Source organism: Diospyros lotus, chromosome 9 (genome assembly GCF_014633365.1).
Source record: "Diospyros lotus cultivar Yz01 chromosome 9, ASM1463336v1, whole genome shotgun sequence".
NCBI lineage: Eukaryota > Viridiplantae > Streptophyta > Magnoliopsida > Ericales > Ebenaceae > Diospyros > Diospyros lotus.
This window is the reverse complement of record NC_068346.1, coordinates 20,911,589-20,938,231: the sequence shown is the minus strand read 5'-3', so window position 1 is coordinate 20,938,231 and position 26,643 is coordinate 20,911,589. Positions and strand designations below refer to the sequence as shown.

The window sequence follows — 26,643 nt, the reverse complement described above, 5'->3', positions numbered from 1 at the left end:
CAGGAATGCTGCTAGGTAGGCAGAGACAAGCCTAAACCCACGAGGCCCTCATTTGCAGCCTTGTGCATAGGCCCTCATCTGTTTTTTTTTTTTTTTTTTTTACAGTTTTTAGGATTTATATCTAGTGTTTCTTTCTATTGATTCCCCACAAAAATATAAAGAATATTAGACTAGAATCATTCCATAATCTAAAAGATTGATTGGCCAAATCATCCCTAGTTTAGAGACTAATTTTAAGGAGTAATTATCAGCTTATCTTTTTGAATACTTTCCTATTTTCTGTACAGTCAACCTTTCCTATTTTTCTGTACAACCTATCTTTTTTAGTCTAGCAGAAATATAACCTTTCCTATGGTGTAAATTTCTAACCCTTATAAGTGGGGTTGTATTACAAGTAAAAAAACATAATTTTATTTCTCCTATTTCTCACAATTATATTATTTAATTTTTTACTGTTTAGGATTCATATTTCTTGCTGTAACTTTTTAAAAAATGAACTTCTGATAGAATCTTAATAGGAAGAGAAAACGTTTGAGATTCCAATTCCAACTATTATTAAATACAAAATAAACAATAAATCAAGAGAGAAAAAAAAAACATAAGAGCAGATAGCAGTAAATCTTAAATAGGATTTACAACCTATTAATTATTTAAAATTTCATTTAAATTGAATCACAACATTTAATTTAAGTTGAAACACAACATTTGAGATATAATTGTTTAAGTTAAACCACATCATTCAAATTCAGAAATCTCTATAATCATTAAGTTTCAAAAAGCTATGGTTTACACAAATTACAGGGCAGAGAAAGATAATACAATAACAATACTTAGATTTCTGATAAACCACAAAATTCACTATCATAACATGTTATTTTTTTGCCAACTTTAATACACCTATTTTTCAGCGCTTTTTTTTTCATACTAACAAAGAAATCTGTGCAGATTAATATTCTAAGTGGAATGCAATGATACAGGAATTAGTTATATGAACCAACAATCAATTTTTATCCATTATTATTTTGGCCAAGGACTAAGAAACGATTGCGCTTCTAGTAATATTTTAAATATAACTTATGCAGATAAGGCAATGCAACCATTTTTAGAATGAATAATTTTAAATAAATGGATGTAACTAGATAAAAATAAATTGACATTATTGATAAACCATAACATTCAGGTTTAGAATTTCCCCACGGCCATTAAATTTTAGAAAGTAATGATTTACACAAGACCAAAAGAGATGATAAAGTGATTAGCTAAAAAGAAATTGGAAGGAATAAACCACAACATTCAAATTCAGAAATTTCCACAAACATTAAATTTCAAAAAGTCATGATTTACATATATTATTGGGCAAAGGGAGACGATCCAACAACAATACTAAATAATTAACATAATTAGATTGTTGATAAACCATAAAATTCACTTTCATAACAACTTATTTTTTTTCCAACTTTAATCTACAGCTGTTTTTTCAGTACTTTTTTTCTTATTAAAAGAAAAATGTATACAAATTAACATTTTAGGTGGAATGCAATGATGCAAGAATTTGTTCTGGGCCAACAATCAATTTTTATCTATTATTATTTTGGCCAAGGAGAATGAAAGGGTTGTCTAATAACTTAAGCATACAAGTCAATGGCAATGCAATCATTTTTAAAATGAACAATACTAAATAAATGGATGTAACTAGATAAAATGAAAATGACATTAATAAACCACAACATTCAGGTTCAAAATTCCCCCAAGACATTAAGTTTGAGAAAGTGATGATTTTCACAAGACCAAGAGAGATGATCCAAAAACAATATTGGATAGATTGAAGTGAGTAGCTATAAAGAAACAGGCAATGATAAACCGCAACATCCAAATTCAAAATTCTCCACAAACATTAAGTTTCAAAAGGTCATGGATTACACATACAACAGGAAAGAGACAAATGATCCAACAACAATACTAAATAATTGATGTAATTAGATTGTTCATAAACCACAAAATTTACTTTAATAATAATTTTTTTTTTTAAAAACAAAAAAAATTAAACCACACTTGTTTTTCAACACTTTTTTTCATATAGAAGAATGTGGGCAAATTAGCTTTCTCGAGGGAATGAAATGATGCAGGAATTAGTTTTGACTAAGGAACGTGAAAAGATTGTGTTGAATGATAGTAAATAAATGGAGGTAATTAGATAAAAGGAAATTGGCATTGATAAATCACAACATTCAAGCTCAAGATTCCACGGCGAACATTAAGTTTTAAAAAGTGAAGATTTCCACAAAACCAATAGAGCTAATCCAAAAATAATACTAGATAAATTGAAATTATTAGATAAGAAAAATAGGTAGTGATGAACTCCAACATTCAAAATTCAAAAATCTCCAAAAACATTAAGTTTCAAACACACAGATAAATAGAGAGAGAGAGAGAGAGAGAGAGAGAGAGAGAGAGAGAGAGAGAGAGAAGGAATCATCATTTAAAGATTTTAAAATAATTGCGTTATTTTTTGTTCATCTAAAAACTTGTTAATGTAACATGTTAAGCGATTTAGCCAAAACTCTGGGTATAAGTGCTGGGGGGGTAAAACGAAACAGACACATAGGACACATCCATTGTGTCATTGTTCCCAAGCAGAAAACATGTTAGGACGAATAGGCTAAGAAGATGTAGATAACACCAAAAATATGATCACAATTTTTCTCATAAGGCTATGAAATGGAAAAGTTCTATTGAGTGAGCAATAAAAATATAAAAATGAAAGGAAAGTGACAAAACATACATCACTTAAGCAAGTCATAAAGCAAAGAAGAAACTTACCAAAAAAGCTGGAGTATCTGAAATCATGGGGGTGGATTTTTGCAGGAGATCCATCAAACTTTTATGAGCACTCTGTGTATGCTGACCCAATACCCATTCCAGCACCAAAAGCCAAAGATGCCCAACGTGTTACAGGGCTCCCTAACACAATATATTGTAATAAATGCATCCACTCCTTCCATTTACTTTTTGGATAAGTAAAGATGAAATCAAATAACAAATGAAGTTCATGCATTGAGAATTTGTTTCAAACAAATGCAGCTGGCGTGAAACTAGTAACAGAAAACCAGAAAGCGAGCTTTACTAATCAATGAACATCTTTTGTTTTCCATTTTCCCATTTTCTTTAGTTGTCATGTAGTTGAAGACGGGTGCTTCCCTGAATATGTATCAACCCAAAGATGAGATTGGTGGACATGATTATCTATATTGTAAATTTTAATGTAACTGCAGACAAGACAGTGACCTAATCAATTTTCTAGTTTGGTTAAAATGGAGGAAAAACTTTGTATCTCTGGTAGTGAAGACAGTAAAAGTAAAAATAAACAGGAAGCATTATACAATGGCCTGCATTTAGAAATATTGGAGAGATATAAAAAATCATTCCTTAGGACCTCCTGTTCAAATTAGGTTCACTTCCATGCAAAAGATAAAACATAATGAGAATTAAAACTCCTAAAGTGACCAAATCATAAGACCTTACACAATAATTCACATCAAGTATCACGCCACATTTAAGTGAGGGAGGAGATAATTTAAAAATTCAAAGGTCACCACAATTGTGAGTGCACACACACACAAGTACATTAGGCAACGACTAGAAGAGATTAAAAGGGGACATTTACTTGTAAGCAATCTTAAGGTATAGCCTCTAACAGTATATGCATCAAGTGTAAAAAAAAATTGTATACCTTGTACCAATCAAATAATACTTGCAATTTCATATGTCACAGAAAATTTTAGTGAACTATTGGAATTTGACTCATCAATGTCTCCACTAAGGTGAAGTGAAAATATAAACCAAACCTTAAGGTTTCTGGAATCACTGACCTCTATGTTTGAGTTCTCTGGTGACAGTAATTAACATAATAATTCATTAACTTTTTCTTCTACCACATCATATGTTTCTATGACACTGTATTTGCTGCCAAACAAACCCTGATTAAGTGGGATGACAGGCTCCTCCTTTATCCTTCTAATAGGTAGGAAAGCAAGTTTTCCCTCATGTTCTTCCCCGACCTTAGATGAAAAAAGCTGTAGGTAATAGCAGGCACAAAACCTGACAGAGGGTAACCAGTGCTTCTTCTTGGTTGAGAAAACTGTTCACAGATGGCACAGGAAAAAGAAAAAAGTGTATGTCGAATAGACAAAGGCTATAGTTTGTAATCAAACCATTTAGCCCCAACTTGATTAGTGATTTTCTACATCAGTGTGCACCATACAGACATGGCAGAAAACAGCTACAATACTATATAATTGAAGAAATTAAATTGCTGAAAAAATGCAAAATTCACATTCTAACCACTTATTTTTTTCACGAACCTTAAACCACACTTGTATTTCAGTAACTTTTTTTCTTCTTCATATTAATAGAAGAATATGTACAAATGAACATTCTAGGGGGAATATAATGTGCAGGAATTAGTTTTAAGGATCAATAATCAATTTTTATCTATAATTATTTTGGCCAAGAAGCATGAAAGAATTGTGATTCCAGTAACATTTTAAATATAACTTAAGCAGAGAAGGCAATGCAACCATTTTTAGAATGAATAATACTAAATAAATGGATTTAACTTGACAAATAGAAATTGACATTGATAATCCACAACATTCAGATTCAGGATTACCAAACGAACATTAAGGTTACCAAGAGATGTCATCCAAGAACAATACTGGATAAATTGAAGTGATTAACTAAAAAGAAATCAACAATTATAAACCACAACATTCAAATTTAGCATGAAGTTTCAAAAAGCCATGGTTTACAGATATTACAGGGCAAAGAGATGATTCAACAACAATACTAAATAATTGACGTAATTGGATAAACCACAAAATTCACATTCATAACAATTTATTTTTTCCCCAACTTCAATCCACACCTGTTTTTCAGCACTTGTTTTCATATTAATAGAGGAATGTGTGCAGATTGCCATTCTAGATGGAATGCAATGATACAAGAATTAGTTATATGGACCAACAATCAATGTTTATATATTGTCCCCAAAGAACTTACAATGACTAGCCACTACAATTCATGCTCCTTGGCCAAAACAAAAGTAGGTAAAAAGTGAAATACACAAAGAGGGGGGAATTGTCAAGACCCCAAGATCCCCAAGGATATAATCGTAATTATGTAATATATGTGTTGTTGTAGGTCGTGCATTGTTGTTGTAGTGATTGTACTTTGTTCTTGTAGCTTATAAGTAGGGTAGAATAGATAGAGAATGCCATATAGTTGAATGATCAATAGAATTTATTCTCTCTCATCAATTCTCACTCGATCTCCCTATAATTTCTCTTTAATCTCTCCCTCTATTATTGTTCTATCTAAATATCTTCCCCTATTCTTCTGATATCTCCCTCACTTCTTAGGATTTCCCCACCTTACTTTTTGTTCTAATTCCCTTGAATTCTTCCAATTTCCTATCAAGACCCTAAGCAAACCCTGGGATCATGACAGAAGAATATTGTCACTATAGTTGTCAACAACACTGTCACGGATTGCAGTTGAAATAGCTCAATGAATCGTAATTACTTGGTTGTTTGAATAGCCGAGAATATTAGTTGAGCAATTAGGCCTAATTTTCAAATTCAAACTACGTTATAATTGTTGATCAAGTGGCCATTGGAGCCTATTATGGAAGTCAGATCTCTACATAAAGCACACTGATATCGCTCTAAAACCATTCAAAGAATTATCAATACAAAATCTCTCTCCCGCCTTTTCTTCTCTCTTTAACTCTCATTTCCCCCTCTTTTCTCTCTATTCTTCCCCCTTAATTTCCCAATTCTCCTCAATTTAAGGAGAATTTCCCGTCAAAATTCAATTCTGACACAAACACTTTATTATCTAATTGTTCCACACCCATGAAAAGAGAGGCAAAGTCCAAGGTTGAAGACACCAACAAAGTTTAGAACCCCCTGCAAGAGTAGGCAAACCACAAAATGGAGAGAGAAGAGACCCTTCTCTTTTAGGGAGCCAAGGCATCACACGTTTAAGTATTAATGTTTTACGAGATAACAACTTGGGATTCACGTTCAAAAATTTATCCCTATAATATCTATAATATATGCAGGTTCTTTTTGGGAGATACAAATATGAGGCCTTTAGTATCTATAATATATGTAGGCCCTTTTTGAGAGAGAAAAATATGAGGCCTTTATTTGATATAGCCCATGATACATCAAGGGGCTGGACAATTTATCATTGCCAATTGTTCAATATTAGAATTGATTAAATTATTGGAAAGTGACATATCCTCAAGGTAATAGATGTAACAGCCCACCTTCTCGAGCGTACTATGCTTAGGAAATTTGGATCTTATTTATTTATTTATTTTTCATTATTCTCGAAATTCCCTAAGACCTATCTAGTGCTTGACGAAATATTTACACTAGAAATAAATACAAAGCGGAAGCTGAATCGAACCTACTCATGGCATTACTTACATAATATCTGAATATAACATTCATTACAAAGTTGGTACATAAGTTCTGAAAATAAATCGAAACGTACACAATTCTTGAACCAATCATAACAAGGCACATTTACTCATTTCTTGACATCTCACCTCACTACACATCCTCAACCTCTGCATCATCGCTGCAAACCCCGACTGGAACATCGAATGTTCTAAGGGCGAAACCCTAGTTAGATGATGAACCATCTAAGTAAGGATACATAATGCTATATCATATGTGTATGCAATGTCTTACCTCGTAGGTGTCAACTGCACCCCTCATGCTATCTACCATTTTTGCAGCCATCTCTTTCGAAGACAGGGTGTATGGGTGCACCCTTTGTACGGCAGCAGTGCCAATTCGTACTCCCCACGGCCTCAATGCGAGTGATCAATGATACCAACATGTATGTATGCATTTCATAGTCATGTTATGTATGCAGTCTACGTGATGATGTACATATCAATCTATGTCAATATGATAAAAGCATTCTCGAAGATAAACATTTATAACCGTACTAGTTGTCTCGAAAAGCGTGTTGGCCTCAAAAACCGTGTCGAGCGGCTATTTCTCACTCCTCCTGCCCTCAAGGACTCCTAAAACATTAAATTTATTTTTTTCAGAATATTACTTTACTAATTTTCATATTTTCTACAATTTCTCTTTATTTCTAAGCCTTATTTCTTCAAAATTACATGATAATTATCTAGACTTTCATATTACCCAATTTCTCTTTACTAATATTCCTTAAATAATATTTCTAGGATTCTGGAATTTTCTTAAAATTTTTCAAATTAAATTCCTATTTTTTCCTTATTTCCATAATAGCAAAATTACCTAAATAAATACTAAATTTAGCATTTTCCAGAATATTTTTCACAAAATAAGATATAAACAAAATTCCAAATTTAATGAAAAATTTTTCAAGATTTTATTTCTTTTATTTTTTCTTTTCTTTTCTTTTTCTTTTCTTTTTATTTCTCTGGAGGGCGCGTGGAAGGCACGCGCCTTCTTCCCACTCGCGGGCACGTGCAGCCACGCGCCCGACTGCATCGTCTTCTCCGACGGCCTTCTCGCCGCCGGCGACGCTGCCCGACCCTAAAGCTTCAAAAGAAGCTTGCCTCTCCCCTATATTCGACCTCCTGATTCCAAAAATAGCTTTAAATTTGCGAAAAACATAGTAGAATACCTCGATTTTTGCGTTTAAAGCCTCGGCTCTAGCGACTTGCGATTTTTCGATGAAGCTTCGTTCCACCGCTTCCTCTGCTCTGTTGGCCACCAAAATCACCAGGAAGTTTGCCCACGCCTTGAGGATCAAAACCCTACTCACAAAGCTCTCAAACACTACCCGAATCGAGCAATCTATGAAGCGAAAGAAATCTGATGAAGGCCTTGCGCGAACTCGGCTATTTATAGCCAAAATCCGATGTGACTTGCCCTATCATGGATGGCCACGCGTCCTAGAGACCATTCCGACGTCCTTGGGAGCATTTAAAGCTCCCCTTAACTCCAGTGGCCGATTGCAGGCGCGACCATGCTCTGGTCGTGCGCCTGCTCCAGATTTTCGACGATTTTATATATATATATATATATATACAGATATATAAATATACACCTTTATATCATACATATATACATACGTATACATATACCCATTTCTGATATTTTTTCTATATACCTTATTAAATTTCAACAATATCTGATATATTATTATTATTTATTTTAAACTATATGCAATGCATTTAACTATGATTATAACACACCATTATAATTAAACTATATACTAATAAATAAATTTATTCACAATGACTTAGGGTATTACAATAGAAATAGAATTATGTGTTGCAAAACTTTATTCATGGCTTAAAAACTAAGAAGTTTCTATATCACAACCAAAACTACTATTACTTGGATAAGCCCAAAGTTAATAGTTAGCAACAAATGCAATTGACTTCATTTTCGATGCTTTGCATCTCCAAATATACTCTTAACCCCCACCACACTCCCAAAATAAAAACAACAAGCCCTTTTCCCACTTTATGGAGTCAACTACAAATTCCAGCTCTTCATTAATTTCTATCTATGGTCTCATCCTTTATAAGACCCTTAAAAGTAAGACTATAACTAAATATTCACCCACCAAGTTTTTTTGGTCTTCTTCTACCTCTTTTACTAACCACTTGTTCAATCTCAATCACACTCCTCATAGAAGCTATGACTAGTCTTTATTTTATATGGCCAACCCATGTTAATCATGTCACAGTCTCACAGATCTTAGATATAATAGGAGGTGTCATTTCAATCTTTTTACAAATAACATAATTCCTAATTTATTCCTTTTTGTATGTTGGTACTTAATTAGCTAAAATTCTATGCTATAGAAGAAAGCTAATCTTATAATCATCTTGTAAATTCTTTTTTTTAGTTGTAATAAAATCTTACTACCATATCCGAAAGCAATTTTGCATTTTGACTATCCACCTTAATTCTATAAGTAACATCCTCATTAATCTCTTTATCATTTTGGATAATTGATCCAAGAAATCTAGACTTATCTTTTCTTGATATTGACTTGATCTTCCAGTTTTACCAGAACATCATTGACATATATTTTTACTAAAACTTACAAACGAAGTAATTAATAGCGGGGTTACCACTATCCATGTTGTAGTGACACGTCTTGTATGTATTCCTAGGAAAATTAATTTGTCCATTTTTGAGATTGTGTAGGATTATACACAAAAGATCCCTTTTGGGCTCTCTCTTTAGCCTTATGTCTCTTATCCCTAGGAGGTCTTCCTGCATTTCACTCTATTTAAAACCTTTAGACACTAAAGTATTCATTTACATCAAGTTGAGTATTCATGCCTTCTTTTGTCTCATACAAAAACAAAATGTCATCTGCAAATAGCATACATAACCCAACATTTGCTTGGATAAGTTCAATGAATTTATTTGTCACTAGGGTAAATAGGTAAGGGTTGACGTAATACCTGTGCTTATGTGGCATTTGTAATACATTTCATTGTAAGAGACAATTTAGGGAAAACAAAACAACTACTTCTGTGACTAGTCCAGTGCAGCATTCATTCAAGAAAAGCTAAAAATAAGAAAAATACATTTTCAAAAGGGGGGAAGAATTTGTGGGTAGTGGCCTAGGAGTTGTGGAAGACAAAGTTAGCTATGTAAAAGATTTTAACAAAAGATAACTGCAACCATCTTTATTAAAATTTATAATTTAGCAATTGAGAGTTGTGCTTTTTTCATGAATACATTACCAAACAACAATAGAATTGCCTGATCCACTCAAACTTCTCAAATTAGTGTAGAAAAATGGCATGCTCCATATACTAACAAGCAAACAAACATATCGCGCACAAGTATAAAGGGGTTTCTTCAAGCCCTTGTCAAAAATCACACATACCGTATTTGATCCCAAAAAAGTATATATCTAAGTTTGTGAATTGAATGCCACGACCCCATGGGTTGTTTTGTAATTTTCAATTGCATTTTAAATTTTCAGTTGTAGAATTGGAGGGAGCTAACCAATTTTGTTAGCAGCTTTACCATAATACCCCCGGCTGCATGTAAACCATGAGGAATAGCCTACATAAGGCTCTTAAGTCAGAGGATGGGAATTCTTTCCCTCTCATTCTCTCTCTTTAATCTCTTCTCTCACTTTCCCTCCCAAATTCTCTCTCCGATCTCTCTCTCTCTCTTCTTAAATAGTCGAACTCAAGCCTTTTCCTCGAGGCTTGACAATTAGTATCAGAGCCGGTCATCCTCGGCTCTGATCCAGTGAAGGTGTAACAAAATTGGCGGGTTGATGATCCAGGAGGCGTTGGGAGGAATGGCAGAAGGTACTAAAATGAAGCAATTGGAGAATCGAATGGAGGCGATGGAGGTCGGGCTCACTCAAACGCAGGAGGTGGTTACACAGAGCAGAGAAGAAATACGATCGATTCGAGAAGAGCTGCGGGAGGATATCGCAGCATCTAATGATGGAGTTCTAAGGGAATTGGCCAGGCAGAGGGAGACTATGGATCAGCAGATGCTATCTGCATTACCTCAATTCCTGTTGCCACTGGAGTTTCCTCCCCGAGAAGAGCCGAAGATGGGATCATCAGGACCTGGCATATTGCTGAGACCATAGGGAGTTTCGGAGGCAGGAGAACCACAATACGAAGAGACAGGTGATCAGGTAAGAGTGTTGAATTCCTCTAGATCTAGCCAAGGTCATCTACCGAGGCTAGACATACCTCTTTTTGAAGGATCCAAACCGCGTTGGTGGATCCGAAGATGTGAGAGGTATTTTCAATTCTATTATTACATACCCGAGAATCAGAGGATAACCATAGCTACGGCATATCTTAACGATATGGTTGATAGATGGTACCGAGGGTGGTCCAGATCCAAGGGTATGGGGGCGAGATGGATTAACTTTGCAGAAGAGTTGTGTGTGAGGTTTAGAGAAAAGAACATGACCGATGTCATTGAGGAATTCAACAAACTCAAGCAAGAAGGGACGGTCACGGAGCATCAGGAAAAATTCAAGGAGCTGGGGGCATTGATGTGGAGTGCTCAACCCACTCTCACAGACCAATATTTTGTCTCGAGTTTCATTAGTGGTCTAAAAGACGAGTTAAGGTCCATGGTAAAAATGTTCCTATCGGCCACTGAGAAGGAAGCAACGAATAAGGTCAGGTTGTAAGAATTAACTCTAGAGGCCAGATATAAGAGGAATAGATTAACACTGAGGCCAATGCCGGTGGCTGGATACCTAACAAGGGGCAACACTAAGGCATTGATGCCTGTGCCTACGGAAGGAGTAAAAAGAGGTCCTAGTACCACGACTAATAGAGTTCCAACAATGGAACAAAGGAGAATGTTGGGATTATGTTTCAATGTGGTGACAAATACGGACCTAACCATCAGTGTAGGAGGCACATGCTTAACATGGAAAGAGCAAAAAGAAAGGAAGAGGAAACCCAAGGGGAAGAAGAACAAGAAGAAAAAGATAAAGAGGCAAAGGATGATTATGCAAACGATCAAGGGAAAGAAGGGAGAGAAATTTCCTTTCATGCTCTTAAAAGTGACCCTATGGAAAAGATGAAGGTCCGGCAAGTAGGACATAAGAAGCTAATGGTGTTGATCGATAGTGGTAGTACTCATAGCTTCTTGAACAAAGCTACTGCCCACGAACTAAAATGCCAAATGACCCACACCACCCCATTATCAATGACCGTAGCCAATGGGCAAAAGATGTACAGCCATTGTAAGTGCGTGGACTTCAAATGGGTGATGCATGGCTATGAGTTCAAAATATCAAAGCTGGGAGGATGCAATATAGTCCTGGGCATGGATTGGATGAGAACTGTCAGTCCACTTACCTTTGATTTCAACAAGTTGGAGGTAACAGTAGAAATGGAATAAAGGAGATTAAAACTCAGCCTGGAACAAGGACAGTGCAAGATGATTAAGGGAAGTAAATTGAAAAAGTTGTTTCAGAAGAAATGGGGACAAATCACACAGTTATACTCAATCCAAGCTATAGAAAGGGAAGAATCTGATGAAGAAATGAAGCCTTAACGACGTGAGAAGGGAGAATGATACTCAACCTATTCCCAAGTAACTACCATAGATAGCTTGAACTTACTTTTGGAAAGATATAAGGACTTGTTCAATGAGCCTAATTCTCTACCACCCAAAAGACCTTTGGACCATGCCATTCCCCTCAAACCTCAAACTACACCAGTAAACATTCAACCAAACCGTTATTCACCCACCCAAAAGGCTAAGATTGAAAAACAAATTTCCAACATGTTAGCTACTTCCTTTATACAACCCAGCCAAAGCTCTTTCGCATCACCCCTACTATTGGTTAAAAAGAAGGATGACTCATGGAGATTTTGTGGCGACTACCGTCAACTCAATCATCACACCATCAAGAACAAATTTTCTATTCCCCTTATAGATGACCTGTTGGATGAGTTGGCATGAGCCAAAATTTTCTCTAAGCTGGACCTTCGATCCGGATACCATCAAATCCGGATGAAACCCATCAATATCCCCAAAGCAACCTTTCGAACCCACCAAGGTCTATATGAATTTGTAGTCATGTCTTCCGGTCTTACTAATGCTCCTGCTACCTTTCAAGCACTCATGAACCAGGTTTTACTCCCTATCTTCAAAAGTTTATCCTAGTGTTTTTTGACAATATACTCATCTATAGCCCAAACCTGGAACAACACCTAACCTACCTTCAAACCACATTTGAAATCCTTAGATCAAACTAATTGTATGCCAAGCTATCTAAGTGTATTTCTGCCAGGAATGAGGTGGGGTATTTGGGGCACATTATATCAGAGGAAGGGGTTAAAATAGACCCCAGCAAGGTCACAACAATGGTGGAGTAGCCAAGGCTGGGATCTGTAAGAAAACTAAGGAGATTCTTGGGATTAATAGGCTATTATCAAAAATTTATAAGACACTATGGGGTAATTAGCAGCCTTTGACAAATCTATTGAAGAAAGATGGGTTCCATTGGAATCCCCAAGCAAAAGCAACTGTCCTAACTCTCAAAAAAGCAATGACCAAAGAACCAATATTGGCTCTACCCGATATCTCCAAACAATTCATAGTAGAGATGGATGCTTGTGACAAAGGAATAGGGGTTGTACTAATGCAGGAGGGAAAACCTATTGCCTACATCAGTCATGTAACATCTCGCATCAAGCGATAGGAAGGACCTGAACAACTTAACCTGATGGGCCTATGCGAACTTCCAAATGGGTCACCCATCCTTGAGCTTCCCCAGCTCAAGCACGCTTAACCCAAGAGTTCTTTGCTACATTCAGCCCAAAAGGTATCCAGCTGGTGTTGTTTCATTCCTTACTTATCTTCGATATATATTACTCTTTTCTCGGCTCTTGGGGTATTAAAAGTCAGGCGTTGGGACCTAAGCATTTGGGGTGGAGTGTGTATAAGAAGGAGCAACTAGCAGTACTGAAGGCCATAGACAAATGGAGGCATTATTTAGAAGGTGACCCTTTTGTGATTAAAACAGATCATGAGTCTCAGATTTCTGTCCCAGCAAAGATTACAGTCCCAGCTACAAAAGAATGGGGTATCCAAGCTCATGGGGTTGGATTATACATTACTCTACCGCAATGGGAAGGAAAATATACTGGCGAATGCCCTATCCAGAAAGGAGGATAGAGACAAGAAAGGCCAATGCCACGCTATCACAGCCGTGGTGCCAGAGTAAATAAAAGAAGTGGTGCAAAGTTACGAGAATACTAAGTGGGTGAAAGAACTCTTAACCAAATTGGCAGTACAAACGAGAAAGGTTATTCACTGTCCAACGACCTCATTAGATTTCAGGGTAGACTGGTGGTGGGAGACGATAAAGGGTTGAAAGAAAAGATATTGCGGTCACTGCATTAATCACCTTTAGGGGGTCATTCCAAGATTAGGGCTACCTACCACAAGGTCAGACAATTGTTCTTTTGGCCAAAACAAAAGCAAGACCTTGTAGAATTTGTGTTGGCATGCGAGACATGCCAAAGATGTAAGCACGAGCAAGTGCCATACCCAAGCATGTTGCAGCCTTTAGAGGTTCCAGAATAGGCATGGGAAGGTATATCTATGGATCTTGTGGAAGGGTTACCAAAATCCAAAGGCAAAGACGTGATCCTAGTGGTTGTCGACAGACTAACTGTTGATATTTAGGACTGATTACCGGAAGCCAAACAAAGAGAATTCCCTCACGAATTCAAAGCAACTCGCAGAAACAGTAAACCACACAAAAAACCAACAACGAAAACAAAATTAGAAAAGATAAAACAAAACCAGAAGAGACAAGATATACCCTGGTTCGGAATGCCTTTAGGCAAACCTACATCCAGCAATCAACACCCACTTCAAACAGCCTTTATTAGGATAACAAAGATCAGTACACCAAGCTTCTAAACACTCATCTATCTCCCCGAGTACAAGCACACACTCTCCCAAGAAATACACAAAACTAAACTGCCTCTTTCTTTCTCAATAACGGAACTCCTCACTCGAACATAGACAAACAAAAGCTCTCTCTTCAAGTGATCTCGATTGCCCACCTCGCCCTCCTATAAATAGAAAATGCGAGATTCCCAAGGTAACTAACTACGATGGGAAATTACAATTAGGCCCTCCAAATTATAAAAGTAATTACACTTATACTTAAAAGCCCTAATTGATCTAAAACTTCCAACCGATAGACTTCAACATACTGATCTTCTACCGCATCAAAAACTCTAGGCAAACTTCAACACTAACAAAATTTAGGCATTTCATCAGCCTCGCGCACCCCTTCTCAGCACAAGAGGTAGATAGGATTTTCTTGGATTCAGTGGTAAAGCTACACAAGGTCTCTAAGACAATAGTATCGAACAGGGATAAAATATTCACCAATAATTTCTAACAAGAATTGTTCAAGAAACTGGGAGTTGGGTTACAGCTGTCTGCCTACCACCCTCAAACTGATGGTCAAACGAAGAAGGTCAACCAATGCCTCGAATCATACCTAAGGTGCATGTGTTTTACAAGGCCCAAGAGTTGGAACCGATGGTTGCTGCTAGCCCAGTGGTGGTACAACTCTTGTTTTCATAGTGCCATCAAGAGAAGTCCTTTCGAGGCTGTGTTTGGATACAAACCCCCTCTACTATCGACTATAGCTAGCACTTCTTTTAGCCTAGCAATAGTGGAGCAGTACTTACAACAAAGGAAGGATATGCTCTCTGTTCTAAAGAAGGAAGTAGTTGGTGCTCAAAACAGGTTGAAACAAACAACGGACAGGAGGAGAAGTGACAGGACTTTTGAGATTGGGGACAAGGTGTTCCTTAAGGTTAGAAGGTCTTCGTAGCAACCATTCACTTCCACACCGGCATCAAAGCTCAGTCCCAAGTACTTTGGGCCCTATGTCATTGAAGCTAGAGTGGGAAAAGTAGCCTACAAGTTAAGGTTACCTGAAAGAATCAACATGCACCCGGTGTTTCACGTGTCACTTCTCAAGAAATCCCTTGACCCAAGGGCCACCATTAGCCAACAACTATCGACAGCAAAAGATAAGCTCGAAGAGACCCTAGAGTTGCAGGCCATCCAAGATAAGAGGGTGGTCTATCAAGGAGCAACACCCCTAACACAAGTTCTAGTCCAACGGTCGCAATTACAACCAGACCATACTACATGGGAGTACCTACCCGAGTTGCTGACAAGGTTCCCACAAGTGGCTGGCCTACTGTGAAGGATTCTTAGGGATAAGAATGTAATAGAAAGGGGGAGAATGTCACAACCCCATGGGTTGTTTTGTAATTTTCAATTGTAGAATTGGAGGGAGCTAACTAATTATGTTAGAAGCTTTACCATAATACCCTCGGGTGGGTGTAAACCATGAGGAACAGCCTACATGAGGCTATTACGCGGGAGGATGGGAATTCATTGTGAAATGAGAATTGAATTCTTTCCCACTAATTTTCTCTCTAATCTCTTCTCTCACTTTCCCTCCCAAATTCTCTCTCCGATCTCTCTCTCTTTCTCTTCTTAAATAGTCGAACTCAAGCCTCTTCCTCAAGGACACATTGAAGAGAAGGAAACTAGGAGAGATAGAGTGAGGAAAACATAGAGATTCAAGAAATAGGAACAGCCCAAGACGGTCAAATTAGAATGAAAATATGACCAAAATTCAGATCATTTATGCTGGAATTTTAAATAAAAAACAAAACAAGACAACTCTATTATGCACGCCATGAAGCTTGTGATGCAAAATTGATATGTAATGGAACTCAAGCTATGCGTATCCTTCCATGCTCAAAATTATAAATGTATAGAAACTGTCAACAAAGTGGCAAGGTTCCTCAGAAGTAACAAGTAGACAAATTCCATTTCCACTAAGGAAAATAATCACTTTAATGAAAAAAGTTGGAGACCAGCCCGTGTACACAATGAGAACAAATAAGAAAACGGTTAATACAATAGTTAGCTAGGAGTAATGGTGACTGAAAACTAACTATTAACTAGTAATGCAAGCCTAACCATTTCACAAACTATTCAAATATGATGGCCACAACTAAATCATTTTTAGATGCAACAGTATCAATCAAGCTAGGCTGTAAAAGGTCCAACAAAGAGTTACCTAAGCACTGTGAATTACACTGACATTTATCATAAACTGAGAAAAATCATTCAACAGCAACAAGAAGGAAATTGCAACAAACAACACTCAACCCCTGCCCAAGATTGAAGAAAAATGAGAACAGTGCCCTTCAACCTAAATCTTTTCACAAGCTATAAGATTTCTTTCTCTATACACTCCACATCATGAAAGGAGGAGATAGACAACCTTAGAGGACCAATCCTAACCCAAATAGGACAAAATATTAATGTAGATGGAACCATTGCACCACAAGGTGAATAACCATTGCTCAACACCTCCCCCCCCCCCCCCCCAAAAAAAAAAAAAGGAAAAAAAAAATAACAACAAACAATGACGGGGGAACTTATGGAAAAATGCACAACTCTAAGACTATCAGGACCCTAGCCCTAACTGTTGTTTTCTTTGGAGATAAAACTAGAAATTGAGGGAGAAATAGTAAGAATTGAAGGGGAAACAAACAAAATATTATGTAGAACAAACTGAATGAGGGAGACTGACAGAAAATAGGGAAAAATTGGGAGAAATGGGGGAGAAATCTGATAGAATGGAGAGGGGAATCAGAGAGAACAATAGGGGAAAATGAGAGACTTTAATAAATTCTTCATAATTCATACATTGACATCCGGCCATGAGGGTTATGGCTGTTATATATAAGCAGCCCACAATTCCATAGAGTAGTTACCACTCCTCCACTACTAGTAACTGCTCCTTTAATTACTCCACTACCTCCCCACTACTCTATTACTAAGAATAATCAGATAATAAAAGCAATAACTAACTACTTCAGCAAAATAAGTAAAAATAGAAATAAAAATAAATAACTAGTTGTGACAAGTAAATTTTCTGATCACACAAATTCCACATAACACTTGGAGACCATATAATACCATTAAAGGATAACTCAAACCACCCACTAACAATCACATCTTCAGCCCTCCCAAACTTAAAAAGATCAATAAAAGCATTCCAATAGCCAGACCACTAATGCAAACAAAATTCAACTATGTACCCATCCCCAATATCAAAACCAATATACTTAAGAACTGAACAAAAAAGTTCATAATTGTAATGTCTCATGAATTGTCCACAAATAAGCAAGTCATAGTGTGACACTCCATGCCCTCAGTGTGTCCGCAAGACTATGTGAATAACAGATGAACAGCCATAAAAATGGTTGAGACTAAGTTGCCTAGGAGAAGAATTGACAATAGGATGATGCAAGGAAACTGAAGATGGGAAAGTAAAATTGCCAACAGCTTGAAGGAAAATGTGGACTGTTTTGATGAACTGTCAACAGTGTGTGTAGGCTGCACTGATGTCACCTTGGTTTGAGCTAAAATTCTTGAGCTGAGGCATATCTTAGTGACAAATTCAAGGATCCAACAACAAGAAGTTGAAAATAAGCAACTTAATCAGAGTCTCTCACCAGCCTTGGGATTGTGTAAGGCACAAGAAGAAATCAGTATTATATTCATCTCTTTGTGGCATTGGCTTTTAGTGCTAAGCAGCTCTTTGTGTAATTATGCATAATTGAGTGCTGCTAATTGTTTTATGCTATATATCGTTCTTTTCTCTTGTGAAAATTTAAGCTCGAAAGGATAAAGCAATGTTATGCTGGCTGCTTTTTTTCCTCTATATATAGCCAAATAGCCTTATGAATGGGTGTGGCTGCTTGAGAAAAAAACAGAGAGAGAGAGAAAGAATCTTAATTGAGTTTCAGCTTGCCTTTAGTTCAAAGGACCAGTGTGAAAGCTGAACAAATTAGGGGTCAATAAGGAACTTATAAACATCATTGTGCTAAGCATAGAATTAAAGTTGGATTCTATACTCTTGTTGAACAAATTGAAGCAACAAGCCTAAAAGGTTACCAAACCAGCCCTTAAATTGCATGCTGCACACTGCATGCTGTCATATGCATTGCATTGTTTTTCATACTGTTATTTCATACATATTATGGTTATTTTGTGCTTGCACCTACAGCCACGTGACACCAAGTCAACATGATATTTCCTGGGAAGGCAGTGAACTGAGGTTTCCATTAGGCCATAGGCTAGTCACTATATTGAGAAATTGCATGTTAATGTAATGTCACGACCCTAAAGGGCAGGCAAGGGCATGAATGTAATTAGTAGTTAGAGGGGTAAGATAGTAATTAGCCTAGTATTGTAATAAGCCACAGCTGTACTAATTGGTTACAGCTATAACCACTTGTACATGGAGGTTACAACCATGAGGCTGCCTATAAAAGGAAGAGAGGCGCTGAGGATGGGATTTATGCAAATGAATAGAACATAAATCTTTCCCTTCAAAATTCTGTCTTTTCTTCTCAATTCTCCCTCCTCCTCTTCAAATTCTCCCTCTCCCTCCAATTTGAATTCTGCAATTCCAAATTTACATAAGTCTCAGATCCGAGACTTCTCATTTGGTATTAGAGCGGGACAATTCAGGTTGCCGCCTAAATTTCCACCGCGATTGACTACTGATCCCAACCATTCCGGCCACGAAATATTGCCACGACCTGACATTTTCATTAAGTCGAGTGAGCCGTCAAAAGCGAACACCGAAGCACCAGTAAGAGGTTTGAATTCTCACACTAATGTCTCTACTCCTATGCCTCATTTGGAGATTCCTTTGTTTGACGGATCCAAGCCAAGTTGGTGGATCCGTCGATGTGACAGATTCTTTCAGTTGTATAATGTGCCCGAGGTGCACAGGATCACCATGGCTCCGGCGTATCTCAATGATATTGCCAACTCATGGTATCAAGGGTGGATCAAGGCAAGACAGGTGAAGGCTAGATGGAAAGAGTTCGCGAAAGAACAATATTGTTGAGAAAAACAAATTGTCAATAGTGACAAATGAAATTTAGACCATTGCGATGTATAATCCCATGCTAAAAGAGTTAGGTTCAAAACCACTTGAAATTCAAATTTAAGATGAACTTGGAGGTAAGATAACTAGGAATTATGCATCAGACTCATGTAAGAGAGTCCTTTTTAGCTTCGTAGCAGAGATATGGATTTGGGTTATACTAAGTTTTGTCATGTCGTGTGAAGGTAAATGTTAGTGACTTTGGTGGTTGGTCTTGCATGATATTATGAAATGTCTGGATGAACAAGTAGAGATGATGTAAAACCAACATGAGTTAACAGCCATGTGAGAAGTTGAGTTTATGATTGACTAAGGCCAAAAGGAGCTGACATCAAACTAAAATTTTGCTATAAGGTCAATCGTGAAAACAGAATGCAAATACGATTGTCTATTTAGTGGAAAGTAGAGTTTAGGATCGAATAAGCCTAAGAGGAGCTGACAGCCAAGTAAAACTGTACAATAAGGCCAATTGTGGAAAATAAACTATATAGAGGATCAACTATTGGCCAATCGAGAGTGGGCACTGATTGAGCTTATGATAGTGGACATATTGTGAGATCCATTCTCTAGGCTAGTTGACAGTTTTTTCAGTGTTTGACAATAAGCTGATTTTTGAGACCCTAATGAATTACATGCAAATTCCCAGTATGTTAGCAATCTCAGATAAAGAGATCTAGATATACCAAGATTTGTGTATTTTGGTTTGGATTTAGTAAATTGAAAATTAGATCATACTTAGGCCCCTCTCAAGGACCAAAAATCCTCAAGGCATGCTCAATCTTTGAATGAATCTTTATACCAATATTTAGCATGTTAATAACTGAGAATGTAAAGGTTCAAAAATGATAACTGGTATGAATTTCAAAGTAGAGGGACAAAAGCAATTAGAGTGCACAGTGCATGGGTGATTTAGGTGGAAAACTTTACCAAGTGTTTGAGGATGTGTAAGAGACCCTTTAGATGCCAATTTGGTCATCTAAGAAATCATTATTTATATTATACAACCTGTAAAATAAGAAATATAAAATGGCTAGGAGAGAGAGTGAGTGGAGCGAGAAAGGGTACTCATAATGGTTTTAGCTTTTCAACGTTTTCGTAACTTAGCATGTATTAGGCAAATCTAAGGTATTACAATGATGTGGGTTTTGGAGCTGGAAGTGTAATACCCCATATTACATGGTGTTATAGAGAATATTTTAATAGAAGTGAAATTGCATTTCTTGCAATTGATTATTAACTTTGGCAAAGTTAATAACTTAAAGTGGAACGAACCATGCAAAACACTAGGAAATAGGCTACTGGAAGACTTCGGTCTATTGGAGATGAAGCCACAGTTGATTGAAGTTAATAGAAAATTTAGCAAGCATTCTGGATAACTATGGTCAACTAAAACTGGGCCATAATTGATGTAAGTGCCCAATATTAGCAATGTTGTGTTACTTTTTCTAAAACGTTTTTATACACAACCCAAACACGAAGGGATGTACCCATGCAGCACAAGGGTAACGTAGAGGTTTTCATGGTGAACTTGGGGATGGGTTTGGATTGAAAACTAGATGCAGAAAATGTACATTATAAATTCCTATGTGGTTACGGAATACCAACAAATTTAGTCAACTTTGTAACAATAATCTACCAGGAATGGTCAAGTAAGGTACAAAGGTCAACCACTTAGTGACCCTAAGGTACCATGAGATTCAAGAGAATTAAGGATCAAAAAGCAAACAAAAAGAGAATGAATAATATTGCTTATTCCATAAGTTTCATCTGACTTATGTTCAAACTTTGTTAAGCAACGACCATTTTTTACGTGGAGTTGCAAGAAGATAATGATGAGAAAGACGAAGATGAAATGTGGGGAACAAGGAAGGGCGAGAGTGTCAAAAACCATGATTATCACACCATAGATAGATAGAAAATAAGTATGCATATATGTGGAGAAAACAAATTCCATTACACAACATTCAATATACAAACATAAAACCAACAAAAAGATTAAAATTTAATAAATGAAAGAGGTGATACTAAGAGATAAAGGTCTTGAAGAAATGCAATCTCTAATGTAATTATGCTCCAAGATACAAGATTAAGAAGGTCCCAGCATTACCTTCTCACAAAAAAAAAAAAAAAAAGGTGTGCAAGTCAAACCCGTGGAAAAAAAGTGAATTACATACCTCAGCTGGCGAAAAACCTTCGTAATTGCATAATACAATACAAAATAAAAGTCATAATTGAAATCCCATCCTACAGAACCAAAAAGAAGATTAGGTACACGTAAACAACATGGAACCAAAAATTAAAAAAAGTGCAACATTACCTCAATCCAAAATGCTCGTTCCATCAATTTTGCAGGTTTATGAAAACAACAGAACAGAGCACATAACAAAATTAACATGTCACAAAAACTTATAAAGTAAAAGGATGGTGCTAGCCCAAACATTTGCATACCTACGTAAATCAATGTTGGAAGTAAAAAGTTAATGGAATCAATATTTTTCAAATTTTCACCTCTTGGTTTCAAAAATAAAGATAGAAAACAAAAAACGAATGAGAAGACATAAAGCCTGTAATCAAATATTTTTGTTCAAGGCTCATGGTAATAACTAAGATGATGAAGTGAAATTGTTCTCAACCATAGAGCTTGTTGCAACCAGAATGCAGAATCCTTGAGACACAACACACTATTCAAAGTAAAATCTTTTTCCTCTCAAATAAAAATATCACACAAGTAAAAATATACAATTTTACATGGTTTACACTATTCAAAATATACGGTTTTACATGGTTTAAAATGTAAATAGAACCCCAATCCATTCAATTTTATTACAATTTATTTTTTTCACCAACTTTAACCACACCAGTTTTCCAGCACTTTTTTTCATACTAATAGAAGAATGTGTGAAAATTTGAATTCGAGGTGCAGGAATTAGTTTTATATAGACCAACAATCAATTTTTTTCTATTATCATTTTGGCTGAGGACAAAAGAAAAGATTGGGGTTCTATTTACATTTTAAATATAACTTAAAACAGTGAAAGGCAATGCAACCATTTTTAGAATGAATAATACTACATAAACCACAACATTCACGCTCAGGATTACACAACAGGTATTAAGTTTCAAAAAGTGACACAAGACCAAGAGATGTGATCCAGGAACAATACTTGATAAATTGAAGTCATTAGCTAAGAAGAAATAGACAGTGATAAACGACAACATTCGAATTCAGAATTCCCAACATACATTAAGCCTCAAAAATCCATAGTTTACACATATTACAGGGCTGAGAGAGATGATCCAACAACAATACTAAATAATTGATATAATTAGATTGCTGATAAACCACAAAATTCATTTTCATAGCAATTTATTTTTTTCTCCAACTTTAATAAACACCTGTTTTCCAGCGCTTTTTTTTCATATTAATAGAAGAATGTGTGCAAATCAGCATTTCAGGTGGAACGCAATGATGTAGGAATTAGTTTTGGACCAACAATCAATATTTATCCATTATTATATTGCCCAAGGAGAATGAAAGGATGGTGATCTAATAATATTTTAAATATAATATACACTAGGATGGCAATGCAACTGTTTTTAGTATGAATAATACTTAATAAATGCACGTAACTCGATAGAAAGAAATTGACAATGTTATCCACAACATTCAAGTTCAGAATTCCCTCACAGAAATTAAGTTTCAGAAAGTGATAATTTATATAGGATCAAGAGAGATGATCAAAAGATAATACCAGATAAATTGAAGCAATGACTAAAAAGAAATTGTCAGTGATAAACTCACTCAAATTCAAAATTCTCCACAAACAATAAGTTTCAAAAGGCCATAGTTTACACATTATGGGGCGGAGAGAGATGATCCAACAACAATACTAAATAATTGATGGAATCAGATTGTTGATAAACCACAAAATTCATTTTACGACAATTTATTTTTTCACTAACTTTAATCCACACCAATCTTTCAACACTTTTTTCACACTAATAGAATAATGCGTGCAAATTAGCGTTTTGGGTGGAATGCAATGATGCAAGAATTAGTCCTATGGACCAACAATCATTTTTTATCTGTTATTACTATGGCCAAGGGGCATAAAAGTATTGTGGTTCTAGTAATATTTTAAATATAATTTAAGCAGGGAAGGCAATGCAATCATTTTTATGATGAACAAAACTAAATAAATGGATGTAACTACATAAAAAGAAATTGTCATTGAAAAACCACAACAATCAAGTTTAGGACTCCCCAACAGACATTAACTTTCAAGAAGTGATGATTTACAAAAGACGAACAGATTTGGTCTGAGAACAAATATTAGATAAATTGAAGTAATTAGCTAAAAAAAATAAGAAGTGACGAACCAAAACATTCGAATTCAAAATTCACCACAAACATCAAGTGTCAAGAAGCCATGGTTTACCAATAGTAAAAGGCACAAAAGTCACTTTCACAACAATTTATTTTTTCTCCAACTTTAATCCAGACCTATTTTTAGAACTTTTTGTCATACTAATAGAATAATGTGTGCAAATTAGCTTTCCGATAGGAATTCAATGATGCAGGAATTAGTTCTAGACCAACAATCAATTTTAATCTATTATTATTTTGGTCAAGGAGCAAGAAAGGATAGTGTTCTAATAATATTTTAAATATAACCTATGTAGGGAAGACAATGCAACTAGTTTTAGAATGAATAACACTAAATAAATGGATATAACTAGATAAAAAAAATGACAATGATAACCCACAACATTCAAGTCCAGGATTCTCCAACAGACATTAAGTTTCAGAACATGATGATTTAAACAAGACCAATAGAGCTGATCAAAGAACAATACTAAATAAATTGAAGTTATTAGCTATAAAAAAAATAGGCAGTGATAAACCACAATATTAAAAGTTCAGAAATTTCCACAAACATTAAATTTAAAAAAGACCAACAACAATAATTGATGTAATTAATTTTTTTCAAAACCACAAAATTTAGTTTCATAACAAATTATATTTTCACAAACTTTAATCCACATCTGGTTTTCAGCATTTTTTTCATATTAATAGAAAAATGTGTGAAAATTAGCATTCTAGTTGGAATGCAATGATACAGGAATTAGTTATATGGACAAACAATCAAATTTTGTATATTATTATTTTGGCCAAGTAGATATTGGTTCTAGTAATATTTTAAATATAACTTAAGCAGGGAAGGCAACGCAACCATTTCTAGAATTAATAATACTAAATTAATGGATGTAACTTGATAAATAGAAATTGACATTGATAATTCACAACATTCTGGTTCAAGATAACCGATCAGACATTAAAGTTTTGAAATTGATGATTTACAAAAGACCAAGAGATGTCATCCAAAAACAATACTGGATAAGATAACCGAACGGACATTAAAGTTTTGAAATTGATGATTTACAAAAGACCAAGAGATGTCAACCAAAAACAATACTAGATATATTGAAGTGATTAACTAAAAGGAAATAGGCTATGATAAACCACAACGTTCGAATTAAGAACTGTGCACTAGAATTGTCCACAAACATTAAGTCTCAAAAAGCCACGGTTTACACATATTAAAAGGCAGAGATAGATGATCCAATAACAATACTAAATAATTGATGTGATTAGATTGTTGATAAACTACAAAATATACTTTCATAACAATTTATATTTTATCCGACTTTAATCTACACTTGTTTCTCAGCACCTTTTTTATTATTAATAGAAAAATATGTGCAAATTAGCAATCTAGGCGGAATGGAATGATACAAAAATTAGTTATGGACCAACAATCAATTTTTATCTATTACTATTTTGGCGAAAGAGAATGAAAGGATTGCGTTCTAAAACTATTTTAAATATAACATACGCAGGGAAGTTGATGCAACCATTTTTCAAATGAATAATACTAAATATATGGAGATAACTAGATAAAAAAAATTTGACATTGATAAACCCCAACATTCAGGTTCAAAACTAGATAAATTGAAGTGAGTGGCTAAAAAGAAACATGCAAAGATAAACCGCAACATTCAAATTCAAAATTCCCTAACAACATTAGGTTTCAAAAGCCATGGATTACACATATTACAAGACAGAGACAGATGATCCAACAACAATACTAAATAATTGATGTAATTAGATTATTGAAAAACCACAAAATTGACTTTCATAACAATTTATTTTTTCACCAACTTTAATCAACACCTATTTCTCAAAACGTTTTTTCATCTTATCAAAATAATGTGTGCAAATTAGCATTCTAGTTGGAATGTAATGATGAATGAATTAGTTATATAGACCAACAATCAATTTTTTATCTATTATTATTTTGGTGAAAAAGTATGAAAGGATTGTGGTTCTAATAATATTTTAAATATAACTTACCCAAAGAAGGCAATGCAACCATTTTTAGAACGAATAATATTAAATAAATAGATGTAACTAGATAAAAAGAAATTAACTAAGATAAATCACAACAATCAAGTTCAGAATTTCACAATGAACATTAAATTTCAAAAATGGATTATTAACACGGGACCAAAAGAGATGATCCAAGAACAATGTTTAATTGAAGTGATTATACAAATACACAGTAATAAAACACAACATTCAAATTCAAAATTCTCACAAATATTAAGTTTTAAAAAGTCATGATTTACACATATTACAGGACAAAGAGAGATGATCTAACAACAATACTAAAAAATTGATGTAACTAGATTGTTGATAAATCACAAAATACTCATAATAATTAATATTTTCACCAACTTTAGTCCACACCAATTTTTCAGCACTTTTTTTCATACTAATCGAAGAATATGGGCAAATTAGCATTCTAGGTGGAATGCAATGATGCAGAAATTAGTTATATGGCCTAACAATTAATTTTTTATCTAATATTATTTTTGCAAAGGAGCAAGAAAGGATTGTAGTTCTAGTAATATTTCAAATATAACTTATGCGGGGAAGGCAATGCAACTATTTTTAGAATGAATAATGAAAGAAACTACATAAAAAGAAATTGACATTAATAAATCACAACA

At 35.2% G+C, this 26,643-nt stretch overlaps 1 long non-coding RNA gene across 1 annotated transcript in view; it reads right to left on the bottom strand.

Annotated features, from left to right (window-relative positions):
• The window catches only part of LOC127809773 (uncharacterized), a 46,335-nt gene extending 22,023 nt beyond the window's left edge, over window positions 1-24,312 (bottom strand). Inside the window, exons 1-2 of the long non-coding RNA XR_008025243.1 lie at window positions 21,744-24,312; window positions 2,821-2,961 (exon numbers count right to left, since the gene is read on the bottom strand). This is a non-coding gene — a long non-coding RNA (uncharacterized LOC127809773). The remainder of the gene's footprint in view (window positions 1-2,820; window positions 2,962-21,743) is intronic.
• Between the last annotated feature and the right edge of the window lie 2,331 nt (window positions 24,313-26,643).